A 12,385-nucleotide genomic window follows, 5' to 3' on the forward strand; every position below is an offset into this window, starting at 1 on the left:
TTAGAAAACATATTCCAAAATTCCCAAAGTTCCAATGAAGCATAACTTAATAGGCCATGATACCCAACTTATTTACTTAACTAAAACCTCCGTGATCCATCCGCCCATTAAATCAACCCTTAACTAACGCGTTCCACGGTTAAAAATTCCGCGAGAAGCCATGATAACAGAATGTAAATTCACGACAAGAAATGATTGGCAACTGGAATTTTAGAATTATCAATAATACTTGGCTGTGGTATATTTTGAATAACAGCATCAACACTATATGTAAAATAATTATTAAATATTTATGCTATACTTGCCTCAACGGATACTATTGCTAAATCAAAAGAAATTTTATTAGGCATAGTTTCAGTTTTTTTCTTTAGATGTTTCTATAAATCTTCTGGATTATTTCTAGTTTAATCAATAGTCTTTACAAAAAAAGAACTCGTTTCCTGTTTTGATTTCTATGACTTCATTATATCTTTTTTTTAATATTTGTTGCTTCAATTTTAAGAAAAACTGCTTTTTTATCTCTCTTTCTCACACCATATTGGCTGTCTAAATTCTAAGATAGCGTACAGTGAGATGCCATATATCGCTCCAATTATTTTTTTAAAATCTATTTAAATTAAATTAAATATTAAAAAAATCTCATCTATTAGGAATAATCTAGTCACTTAAACGTCTATGCGAGAGTTTGGTATTATTAAGTTAATTATTTGTAATTTTTTGTATGAGTTTTATTTAGATAAGCGCTTTTAATGGGGTAAAAGATAATATGATTATATTGTACCTTTTTATAGGGAGATATACTAGCTTAAAATGGATGAGCGTTATACACCTTATTTATTTACTTTTCTTATAAAAATCATTACTAATCCAATGTCTATGATAATTAGGGAAAGACATAACATCAGGACACTAAGCAAATTAATGAAGCCACATTATTAGAGTGCCCTATTTTACGCTAATTTTCGTAAGATGCTCTATATTTTTATTACTAAATCCTTTCGGAGCTCTTCAACCTTAACGCAACAAAATTTAAAGCTAAATTTAAAGAATATTTAATACTTAAGCAGAATGGTTTTTAGTAAATTATTATATTTTTCTGCTTTCTTATTTATTTTTGTCTAATTTTTTTTTGTTTAATATATGGAACAGTGCCAACCCGTATAGGTACCTGTTTCAATGATCTATTTTAGTTTAAATTTTTAAACTTTGACATTTCTTACTCGTAGTTTTTGTTTAATGGATCTTATAGCTTGGTTCAGTAGAGTAGCTACAGTACACATCAAAGACCTTTAATCGAAAAGACCTCACAAAACCATTTTTGTATTAAAATAAGAAAATATATTCCAAATTTCCCAAAATTCCAATAAAGCATAACTTAATAGACCATGATACCCAACTTATTTAATTAACTAAAACCTCTGTGACCTATCCGCCCATTAAATCAACCCTTAACCAACGCGTTCCACGGTTAAAAATTCCGCGAGAAACCATGAAAACAGAATGTAAATTCACGTGGTACGCGAACAACGAGAAGCTATTTTTTTCTTATATCTAAAGTTTTATTTTCGATAAGAGTTGTACAAAGTGATTCAATATTAGTTATAAGAAAGAAGAATACTTTCTATAAAAAATATAAAGTTACGTTAAAATAAAAAAATGATATAAAACTAACAACATTTAAGTATTTGGATATAGCTTAAACCCATATTATTGAAGATTCTTATGGCCTAAGTACGGTCGTTTAAAATCTTGCGTGAATGACAAGTCTTTACTAAATAAATTCTATTTTATTAAGTAGAAATCTTCTAAATAATCGTTAAATTAGTTTTACGTTGTATTTCGTTTTTTATCTTTTCTACTTTTGGGAAATTATTATTAATATTCCACATAATTCAAAGATTGTATATATTATAACCTAATTGAGTATGAAATTATTTTTCAATACAAAATTACATTACAAACGATTATATTGGTTGGCTAATTTGTAGTCTCTTTACTATTTGAGTTTCATTTTTAATTAATATATAGGAAATCACAATATTTTCTTTTGCTAAAGAAATAAAAAAGGTCGTCCAACCCATTCAAGTTATGCTTAAAATTATGATATAAGTGTCTCTATTGGCTGCATTAAAAAAAAAAAGATAAAAAAGAGTGTAAAGAAGGAATATCACAATTTAAATATATTCTTAGTATTTTTAGTATATTTATTAATTCTTTTTTTTATGTAAATTAATAAAGTGTTATTATGATATACAATTTTAGAACTAAATTTAAAAATATTATTTTTTTTTAAAAAGGAGATAAATTGTTACAGATGGTTTCAGAAAAGAAAGAAATTATTTAATTAAAAAAAATGCATAAAATATAAGCAAAGAATGTATGTAGTGGTGATCACAAAATAAATATTTAACAAAGAAAAATTATAAATATACTAGCTATATGAACAATATATATTAAGTTAAAATTATTTTCAAAAATCCACCTAACTTGACACAATCGAAAAGACCTCAGAAAACTATTTCTGTATTAAAGTAAGAAAAGATATTCCAAATTTCCCAAAGTTCCAATGAAGCATAACTTAATAGACCATAATACCCAACTTATTTAATTAACTAAAACCTCTGTGACCCATCCGCCCATTAAATCAACCCTTAACTAACGCGTTCCACGGTTAAAAATTCCGCGAGAAACTATGAAAACAGAATGTAAATTCACGTGGTGCGCGAACAACGAGAAGCTTTCGGGGCGCGCGTTCAGCAGCTTTTGGACCAGAAACTTCTTCGGCGAGCGCTTTCAGTGTCTACCACGAATCCGTTGCGGCGCGGTCAAAGCTTCTTCCTATACGGAAACTTTTCGCGAGGTTTTTATGACGCTTCAAAGTTTCAACTGAAAAAAAATACAATTTTTTTAAACGAGAAAAATTACATGAACTCGTACGACAAGTGCAACATGTAAGATATAAAATAGAAGTCGCGTGAGGTTATTCTTCCGTGTCTTTTACGGTTCCACGGTTGAACAAGAATTCGAGGAACGGGTACCTCGATTTTGACAGGTGTCTCGATGTCAACAAGTTAAAGGCTCTTCGAGTTGCTTTTTATTACTTACGTTACAGTTAAACGAGTTTCAACGTGAACTTTTGTGCAAATTTAACTTTTTTTCTTAATTTTTTGACTTTTTTTTGTGCCTAATTTGTGTTTTTGGTGTACCGATTTTGTTTTTGTTTGGGTGTTTTTTTTTGTTTGTTTTGTTTGGATTATTTTATTTTTGGATTACTGCGGACCCGGATGACGAGCCTGGGGTTTTCAACGGAGCTTTTTTTAGAGTTTCAGCCGATTTAAGGTGAGTGATTGCAATGAACTATCTAAAGTATCTAACAAATAAAAAAAAACAAGTTATTCTGGCATAATAATGGAACGTTTTAAGCGAATTAATTGCAATGTTATTTTAAGATAAATTTAATTTTTACTGTTTTTTTCTATATTCTTTATAGATATCAATTGTTAAATGGTGAATAAATGTAAGGCAAATTTTCATCGCGAAATGGTGTTTTCTGACAAATACTCACAAACTCATAATTTTTTCAATAGCTATTCGGGGTCTAACAGTTACATCGTGATATACCAGACAGTTTGAGGCATAAGACCAGATTTCAAAAGTTGTTGGTACTTACATACAAAATTTCCAGAATAAACTTGAATAAAACTAAACTGGTTAATGAAATGTAACAACTCAAAACTATACATTTATAAATAGGGACCAATTAAAATTCAAACACAATAACTTAGACTATATTACATGTTGCTTAATATAACATAACTTTTATTAGGTTTTTAATATCATGTGGTGACGACCGTTATTAAATTTAAAACAAAAATTAAAGAGAGCGTAAGTAGCAATCCACAATAATCAGATAGTACAAAATTTTATTTGTTTATTAGGTCTATTGTATTGTACCTATATAAATGCTATTGTTTATAAATATATAGAGTATTAATAATATTAAAATTTTTATTTTTTTTTACGTTTTTATATAAGAGCTGTGTCCTTTTTTTGCCAAAATGTAAAATTTTAAAGTAACTGTTAGGATCTTAATTGTGATTACAATATATCAAGTGGTCAGTAAACTGTATCTAATTATTGTTATATTTATTACGATTTCTTCAATTTTTTTTTATTCTAATTTTTAAATTTACTTCTTTCCATTTTGCCTATGAATTCTTTATAATTTACAATTAGGTTACATTTATAACACATTTATAAGGGGTTTTAAAATATTTGTTAATTTGTTGGACATATTAAGATCTGTAAGGTTTATGGTCGAAAGTTTTATTTAAATCTTGATTTGGATAAATAGAATTCCAACAAAACTTTACTTGTTGATTTTGCCTAAAAGTTTATGCATCTGTTTTGATCTATATCCATTTTATATTGTAATCTGTTAAATAACACTAATTTTTTTTTGCATAGAGTTACATATAATTTTACTACACTTTTTCCAAATATATCTTTTATAGTAAAAGGGGAAAACTTTCAATTTTTTCAGGAATTTTTCTTAAGTGAATAAAAATTTAATATAAATCTGTATGTATATTCTTTGCTTAGATAGTTGAAGAAAATATCTAAAATTTTATTTAAAATAAAACAAAGCAATTACTAAACTCTTTATGCTTTTGGTATATTATTTTTTAAGTAATTTTTGTGAAGAACTACAACTAAATTAAAAATAAATTGATGTAAAAATTTATTGTGTAGAAACTTAATAAACAAAAGAAACTAAAATTATTTCCAAATCAAAAATTACATTAACCTTTCCGTGACAGTGCGGGGTATTTTAGGTACCTTGATTTACATATTATACGATTTTGTTTTAATAACTTTTTAAATTATTAATTTCACTTATATACTAACATTAAAATAAATTACTTGAGATACACATGGACTGCAGCGCATTAAATTCCTGCGAACATAGTCCTATCGTAAAATTTGTAGAACATTATATCGACAATAATTAATCAAGTTAAATTATCAAAGTTAATGAAAGAGTAGCTACATTCATAAAATGTTAATTTAGAATTTATAAAAAAAAATGAAAATTGGGAATTAGTATTTGGGTTTTTTCGGACTGTAATACTCCTTATATTTTAATTAATTAAATATACACTAGAATTGTAGATAATCAATGAGAAATTAATCAAGGTTTTATATATGGTTAGAGTCTATTTTGGACACTTTTTTAGCCTAATTTTTCTGACCGAAGAATTTTGTTTGGTGTTGAATTTGAAGTATTATTTTTGGATTTTCTAATGATTTCATATTGGTCCTACCTACAAGAAAGAAAGTAATAATTCTTTTATCGACACAGTTTTACAGCGGCGAAATTTAATCTGCTGAAAAACTACATACTAAGACTAAAATTACTTTACACTATAACAAAACCAAAAGGGCTAGTTGAGACCGAAGGTAAAATGACCAGAGAATATACATGTAATCGTTCAAGTAGGAAATGACCACTTGGAATCACTGATATAGCTGCACAAAAGGTTTCCCGATTAAAAAAGGTCTAAAGTACGCAAAGGATTTTTTTACAAAACTTGTCACAAGAACTTATATTTCCAAGTATTTATAAGAATTTATTTTAACAGCAATGCCGCAATTCACGAATTCGCTGCTAGACAAATTCAGCAACTATACAAATAAAAAATGCAGGTATTTTGCCAGATCAGCAGTATATTTGCAACATATATCGACTAAATAGAAAATTTGTAATTTTTTGACGGTGAAAATAATGAATAATTGCAAAATTCAAAAATATAATTTTTTTATTAATAAAAACAAAATATATCACTTACTATAATGCTCTTTTGTATAACTTTCCGAATAATAATGTATAATTTACATAATTTTTTAAAGCATTATAGTAGGATACTAAACTAATCCCTCAGGGCCTAAAGCGTAAGTTTTTGTAGTATGGTTCAGGAAAGTCATAAAAAATGAGATTTGACTAAAAATACTAAATTTCTAAAAATAATTTTTTTAGCCCATCAAATCACCCATCAAATCACTGCAAGTATAAATAAACCTATATGTGATTGAATTTAAAAATCTAAGAGTTTTACTCAAAAATCCACTAAAATGATACATCATTCACTAAAGATATAGCCAGTTTCACAAAAATATCAAATAACTCCATTAAAATCTATCTTTACAAGTATTGCTCATTTTTACCCTAAAATCACAGAATGTATAAAAATACAAAAAATATTCCAAAAATGCAAATAAGTGCATAAAGAAGAAACTTTAAATTCATCGGTAATCTTTGCTCTAAAATTACAGCAAGTCTGCTCAAGTAATAGAAAACTCACTAAAAATACAGAAAATAAAGATGCCTAATAATTGCATAAAAACCTATAAAATCATTGTGGATATAAACATACATAAGTATATGTAATTAACTTAATAACTTAATAACTTAAACCTCTAAAGGTTTCACTCAAAAAAGTTCTTGTTGAGAAACTCTTGTTGGGCGCCAACCTATTGCTCGAATTTCTTTAATCGTAAATTCCAAAATTATTTTATTTAAAAGTTTTGCAAATGAAGTGAGAAAAATTATTGGAAATAATTTTGTATTTGAAAACAAACCTCTAAAATGCGATGATATTTATTTGGCATTTTTGGTCTTAAATTTGTGATTTATATTTTCTGTACTTAAATGCATATCAATACATAAAAAACCTTTAAAGCCATCGCTAAGATAAATAGGTAGTTTTATTATAATTGCATTTGAGAACCCTTTTTTGTTCTAGAACTGTAGTTTCTCTGAATTGTTACAAAATTTAATTATAATACAAAACGAAATTCAAAAATGTAAGATGATAAAAAATTAAATCCGAATATAGATGGCTCTTAAGAATAGATCAGATAGAGAAAGACTTTTGTTGGGCGCCAACTTATTGCTCAAGGTTAGTCAATTATTCGTAAATTCTAAGAATATTTTGGTTAAAACTTTTGCAAATGCAGTTAGAACAACTATTTAATAATTTTGGAAATGCTTTTATATTTCAAAAAGAAAAATTAAAATGCCAAGACATTTATTTGGCATTTTTTACCTTAAATATGTGATTTATATTTTTTGTATTTATATGCAAATCAGTACACAAAAAATCTTTAAAATCTTTGCTAAAATAAATATTTAGTTTCATTATAATTGCATATAAAAACCTTTTTTTTATTGTAGAACTATAGAAGTTTCTCTAAACAGATGTCTTTGTTAAGATAAATATATATAATTAAAGAACAATTTCATACAAATACAGAAAGTTTCTAAAAATGCCAACTAATTACACATATAGCCAATAAAGAAAAACAGATTTTTAATTCGGTTTTAATCTATAAAACTTTAAATCACAATTTTGTCACTCGTAAGCTTCGAATCAATCATTTAAAAAGCACTCGGTTTTAAATCAGTGAGAAAAAAACAACTTCTTACTACTTAAACACTAAATACTTGGAGGCCTTAAATTAATCACAGATTACCGACATTCAAAAACTATTGGCAACCATGAAGAGATAAAACAAGATTTTCGATTGAAGGCGTATTCCAGACATCACGTTTTATATCAGACACAATGCTTTCTTTATTTTCCTTTTGACTACGTTTTGAACCACTTGCAAGAACCAGCGAGTTTTACCATGTTTTACCTTAAAACAACTATAATGCATTTTATAAATTAATTATTGAATGATTTTATTAGAATTAAATTAAAGCAAGCTTAAAGATAGAATATATTAAAGACTATAGTGAGAATTCTTAATAACATCTCATATTCTGCTTTTTAAAGTAGCACTTGATATTATATTTTAGCGGTGGCAAAACTCTTCTGAAAGTACTGATTCGTACCACCGCAAAAGGTATAATTTGGGCGAATCTCTCGAGTTTGCCGACAATTTACATAACCAACGCCGAGATAATTATGGGAACGGTATGAGCCGGTGGTTTATAGAGTCTTCTGATCAAAACTGGTTCTTTCTTAGTCAATTTTCGTTACATTTTGTTACGCAGTCTGCCGAAGAATCCTACTGCTGGCCCTTGGATTTAATTTCCTCAACGTTTTTTTTTGCACGAGGATGTTCACATATCATTAAAATCTCCATTGGAGTCGTAATTTTTCAATAATTGGTATGTGTAGATTCACGTGGAAGTTCATATATGAATTCTCTCTTAAATAATACCAAAAGTTTGATTGGTCTAAAATTGGTATTCTGGAAAAAAATTGTGTGCTTTTAGGTTGACCTTAAGAAAATAAGTGATAATCTTCAGATATTGTTGTCTCTCAGAGTAGAGGTTACACATGAAATTTTAATGTGTTACAAATATTAAATTTTAAAATTAAAGGTAATCCTAAAATCGGATATAACTATAAGCCAATTTCTCCAATTTTACTAAATTTTACTCAATTTCGATTTCCTAATCATAAATCTACCACCTTGGCTAGTAATAAGTTCACAGAGTCTGCTATGTGCTTTGAGAAAAAGCTCGTTACGCAAACTTTCTCTTTTCATCTTACTTCTTAATCTTCAATTTTTGTCAAACTTCAACTGCCTTTGTCCTCAAGTGCCTGGAATAAATAAAATTATGTTTAAATGTCAAGCAATTGGGTCAATAAAAAATCTTATTTTAGATAGTTTAAGTTCTATTCTGGCAACCTTAATCTCTAGATATCAGGCAATTTTTAACCATGAAGTTCCTAAAATTATACTTTTCGTTCAGCTACTTTTATGCTGTCAGGCGACATAAAATCAAACAAAAATTCAGGCAGATGGTTAATAATTTTTATTGCTTTTAAAGTAGTTTAACTTTTGTTAAGGTGCCACTGCCTGAAATATTTTTTTTAAGGCAGTTAAAGAAATATAAAATATCTTATTTTAGACAGTTAAAGTGTCTTTCAAGCACCTTTAATCTTTATAATAGGTATATTTTTGTTACCCTTAAGTGCCTGGAATAAATAAAACTATTTTTATATTCCAGGCAATTAAAGCAATAAAAAATATTATTTTAAGTAATTAAAGCTCCTTTTCGGCAAACTTAATCTTTAGTTATCAGGCAATTTTTACCTATTATAAAGATTAAAGGTGCTTGAAAGACACTTTAACTGTCTAAAATAAGACATTTGATATTTCTTTAATTGCCTGAAAAAAATATTTCAGGCAGTGGCACCTAAACAAAAGTTCAACTAGTTTAAAAGCAATACAAATTATTAACGATCTGACGACATCATAAGATCACAAAAAAAAAATCCGCCAGATGGTTAATAATTTTTATTGCTTTTAAACTTTTGTTAAGGTTCCACTACCTGGAATATTTTTTTAGAAAATTAAAAAAATAAAAAAATCTTATTTTAGGTAGTTAAAGTCTCTTTCAAGCAGCTTTAATTTTTAGCTATTGCCTTTCAAGTAGTTAACTATTTGTTAGTTCTCATGTGCCTGAAATAAATAAAATTGTTTATATTTCAGGCAATTGAAGCAACAGAAAAATAATATTTTAGGAACTTAAAGTTTGTTTAAGGCAAACTTAATCTTTAAATGTCAGGCAATTTTTGACCCCTAACTGCCTGAAATTATAATTTTTATGTAATTTCTTTTAGGCTATCAAGTATTATATGATTAGGAAACAAATTAAGAAGATGGTTAATATTTTTTACTGCCTTTAAAGTAATTTAACTTTTGTTAAGGTTCCACTGCCTGGAATATTTTTTTTTCAGGAATTTAAAGAAATAAAAAGTTTCTTATTTTAGGTGTTTTCAGTCCCTTTTAAGCAACTTTAAATATTGCTTTTTTATTAGTTAATTTTTTCTTTTATTCAAAGAATAGTTTAAAATGGCTATAAAAGAAACTTTTGATTGCTAAACCTTAAAGCAATCGAATTACAGCGATTTTTGAAAAGCATGTCTTGCTTCATTAGAAGTATAATTATGATTTTGAGAGTATGAACTTTGCCAAGCTCTCATTCATGATTTGCCAAAAGCACCTATTTCAAATTTGGATTCTATTGTAAAATAATGATTTAGAATTGCAATGAAGGAACATTTTTCTTGCTTTACATTAAAGCAACAAAACTACAGCTATTTTTGAAAAACATGTAATTTACGTTAAAAGTGTATAAAGTTTAAACTTTGACCAGTTGTCATTCATGATCTGCCGACGCTATATTTTTTAAATATAGATTTTATTCTATAATAGTGATTTAAGAATGCAATCAAAGGTTGCTACATATTAAAACGAATGAATTTCATCAATTTTTGAAAAACATGTCTGGGTCATCAAGAGTGTAAAAAAGGCTCAACTTTGACAGGCTTTCATTCATGACCTGTTAAAACCACATATCTAGTTTCGAATTCATTATAAAAGAATGATTTAAAATTATAATAATACAAATTTTTATTGCTAAATCTTAAAACAACCAAATTACACCAATTTCTAAAAAGCACGTCTTGCTTCATTAAAAGTATAAGTATGATCAACTTTGCCAAGTTGCCATTCATGATCTACCCAAACCATGTATTTCAAATTTGGATTTTATCGTAAAATAATAATTTAAAATTGCAATAAAAGAAACTTTTTGTTGCTATAGAATAAAGTTACAAGATGACAAGTTTGGAAAAGAATATCTCAGTCATTAAGAATATAAAAAGGCTGAACTTTGACCAGCTGTCATTCATGATCTGCCAAAGCCACATATTTAAAATTTTGATTATATCGTAAAGGAATGATTTAAAAATTCAATAAAAAAAACTTTTGTTGCTATACAATGAAGCTACCAAATTACCGCAATTTTTTAAAACCATGCCCCTGTCATTGAAAACTACATAGAAAATTAAAAGACGAATACTAGGAGATATTTTCGAACCGTATGGAGAGTTATTTTGTATTGAAAATTATTATGTTTATCAGGAATCAACGAAATGAAATTTAAGGAATAAAGAAATAAAACATGATAAAAAAGGGGATGCGGACCCAGCACCTTACGAATCTGTACAAGAAGGAAGAACATATATTTAAATTGATGACACCAAAGGTAACTAGAAACTAAGTGAAACAAATAGAGCGCAAACACCACGTAAAATATTTCATGAAATATTTAAAAAAGCAGGAAAAGTTCGGACATGGCATAACAACTTAACTATTGAATTAAAGGGGATCAAGATTTATCCAACAAGTCGTAAAATCTTTAAATATCAAGCAATTTTTCACCCTAAATTACGGAATAAAGTAATTTGACTTTTGGTAAGGTTCCACTGCCTGGAATAATTTTTTGCGGAATGTAAAGAAATAAAAAATGTCTTATTCTAGGTACTTTCAGTCCCAAGCAAGTTTAAATATTGCCTTTCTTAAATTTTTTAGTCTTCAAATGCCAGTAATAGTTAAAACTACGTTTTTATTTCAGGCAATGGAAGCAATAAAAAATATTACTTTAAAAAGTTAAAATTCTTTCAGGCAACTTCATTCTTTAAATGTCAGGCAATTTTTGACCCTAAACTGTTTGAAATTATATTATTTATAATGAAGCTTGTTTAAGGTTGTTAGGAATCATAAGATCATAGAAAAACTCAGGCAGATGGCTAATAATTTTGTATTGCCTTAAAAATAGCTTAACCTGGGTAAAGTAGCAATTTCTGGAATATTTTTTTTCAGGCAGTTAAGGAAATAAAAAATGTCGTATTTTGGGTACTTTCAGTCCCTTTCAAGCAAGTTTGAATATTGCTTTTTTAATAGTTAATTTTCTCTTAGTCCTCAAATGCCAGAAACAAATAAAACTATGTTTCTATTCCAGGCAATTGAGGCAATAAAAAAAATATTTTAGGTAGTTAAAGCTCTTTTCAGGCAATATTAATCTTTAAATATCAAGCAACTTTTGACCTTAAATTACCTAATATTATATTTTATATGTAGGTTTTTAGGCTCAGGGCTAAAAAGAATCAGGCATTGTAGGATCAAAAAAAAGTTCAGGCAGATGGTTAACCATTTTTATTGCCTTTAAAGTAGTCTAACTTTTGTTAAGGCGGCTTTGCCTGAAATTTTTTAGTTAAGGAAATAAAAAATTTCTTATTTAAGGTAGTTAAAGTCCCTTTCAAGTCACCTTAATCTTTAAATATTTAATAGTCACCTAATCTATAAAATTTAAGCCTTTCTAGAGGTTTTGTTAGTTCGCAAGTGCCTAGCATTAATAAAACTATGTTTGTATTCCAGGCAACTAAAATAATGAAAAATCTTATTTTGGTAGTTAGAGTTCCTTTCAGAAAACCTTGGTCTTTAAATGTCAGGTAATTTTTACCATAAACTGCCTGAAATTATATTTTTATGTAGTTTCTTGTAGGCTTTCAAGCATTAT

General features: G+C 27.5%; 1 protein-coding gene across 2 annotated transcripts in view; it reads left to right on the forward strand.

Annotated features, from left to right (window-relative positions):
* The first annotated feature begins 2,877 nt into the window (after positions 1-2,877).
* LOC126743436 (protein prickle-like) overlaps positions 2,878-12,385 on the forward strand; it is a 444,925-nt gene continuing 435,417 nt past the window's right edge. For both annotated transcript variants that reach the window (XM_050450539.1, XM_050450538.1), the window contains exon 1: positions 2,878-3,339. The gene's annotated coding sequence lies outside the window, so the exon portion shown is untranslated. The remainder of the gene's footprint in view (positions 3,340-12,385) is intronic.

This window comes from Anthonomus grandis, chromosome 12 (assembly GCF_022605725.1).
Source record: "Anthonomus grandis grandis chromosome 12, icAntGran1.3, whole genome shotgun sequence".
Taxonomy (NCBI): domain Eukaryota; kingdom Metazoa; phylum Arthropoda; class Insecta; order Coleoptera; family Curculionidae; genus Anthonomus; species Anthonomus grandis.